The sequence below is a fragment of the Prionailurus bengalensis genome, chromosome X (genome assembly GCF_016509475.1).
Source record: "Prionailurus bengalensis isolate Pbe53 chromosome X, Fcat_Pben_1.1_paternal_pri, whole genome shotgun sequence".
NCBI classification, from domain to species: Eukaryota; Metazoa; Chordata; class Mammalia; order Carnivora; family Felidae; genus Prionailurus; species Prionailurus bengalensis.
In genome coordinates, this window is record NC_057361.1 from 81533382 (window position 1) to 81535382 (window position 2001).

The following is a 2001-nucleotide window of genomic DNA, read 5'->3' on the forward strand; positions in this document are numbered from 1 at the left end:
TCAAAGACCCAAATGATAACATGAAGAGGCCCACCGCCTCTTAAGTTTCCACCTGGGCCTGACTTTCGTATCGAAATGCTCTTGTTTAAAAAAAATTGAGAAGCTTTTGTTTTGTTTCATTTTATTGAGTAGTCAGGCAAGTCAATCTTGCTTTCTTTAGGTAAAGATTTCCTGTAACCTCTTTTGCATTATGATGCAAGAAATTCCAGGTGCTAAAGGAACAGAAGCAGACAGCAGCAGAATCAGGTTCACAGCCAGACAAGGGGCTAGCCTTACCCCAACCTTATTTCTGTTTTCCTCTGACTCCCATCTCCCCCAAGATGTCTCTCTCTCTCTCTCTCTCTCTCTCTCACACACACACACACACACACACACAAGCTATTCAGTCAGCTGGTTAGGTAACATCCAAAGCATTCGGGTTTTCCTACTTAGCAAACTAAACTGATTCCTTTGAGATATTTTAAAAGAAAGGACTCATCCGTTCCTCTGAGCCTTTGCCCATAATGCATAGAACATCCTCACAGGAAGCAGCATAGAGTCAGACCTTGATTCAAATCCTAACTCTGTTGCATAATAGTGGGCTTGACTTTGCTCACCTGTAAACAGGGAAATTTTCCTACTTCATAAGGTGCTTGGAGAAGTTAAGGAATAATATATAATGTGCCTAGCATAAAGCTTTGTACAAAAAAGGCATTCAGTACATATTAATACCTTTTTGCACAAGAGGTCAAAAGTCACTTGGGCTCTACCTAGAAACCCAGGTTTTTTAACCCAGGGCCTTATTCCTGAGATGGGTTTGCTTAGTATGTGTGTGTGTGTGTGTGTGTGTGTTAAATTTTATTTTTTTAATTTATATCCAAATTAGCATATAGTGCAACAATAATTTCAGGAGTAGATTCCTTAATGCCCCTTACCCATTTAGCCCCTCCCCCTCCCACAACCCTTCCAGTAACCCTCTGTTCTCCATATTTAAGAGTCTCTTATGTTTTGTCCCCCTCCCTGTTTTTATATTATTTTTGCTTCCATTCCCTTGTGTTCATCTGTTCTGTCTTAAAGTCCTCATATGAGTGAAGTCATATATTTGTCTTTCTCTGACTAACTTTGCTTAGCATAATACCCTGTAGTTCCATCCACATAGTTGTAAATAGCAAGATTTCATTTTTTTTTATTGTGGAGTAATACTCCATTGTGTGTGTGTGTGTGTGTGTGTTTGTGTGTGTGTGTGTACACACACCATCTTCCTTATCCATTCATCCATCGATGGACATTTGGGCTCTTTCCATACTTTGGCTATTGTTGATAGTGCTGCTATAAACATGGGGGTGCATGTGTCCCTTCGAAACAGCACACCTATATCCCTTGGATAAATACCTAGTAGTACAATGCTGGGTTATAGGGTAGTTCTATTTTTACTTCTTTGAGAAACCTCCATACTGTTTTCCAGAGTGGCAGCACCAGCTTGCATTGCCACCAACAATGCAAAAGAGATCCTCTTTCTCCGCATCCTCGCCAACGTCTGTTGTTGCCTGAGTTGTTAATGCTGCTTAGTATATGTGTTAATTATTTCTCAAGACTAAATGATGATAGTAGGAGCAAAGGGGAAAAAAGGCCCCACCTCCTATAAATACTGAAGGATCCAGAAAGAAACACAGCAAACAACATCTTCCTTCCCCTGTGCACATCTCTCTCCTTCCTTGTGGTACGGGGCTACAGAGCTAAAGGAAAAGTTCCCTTGGTACTTGAGACAGAAAAGTGATGCACTTTTAAGAAGAATTCTCAGTTCTCTCCATAGATACCAAACACAAAGGTCAATGGATCAGAGTTTGGCAGTGGTATCAGGCAGCAATGTAGGGAAAGGGAAATTTTCTTTCAATATGCACAGAATGGTTAGGGAAGGGCATTTGTCACTTTGGTTCTTCTCCTTCAATCCACTGAGCAGCAACAACAGTAAGTGACAACATCAGAAAGAAAAGCATCTACAGAACTAACAAATGCAAACAC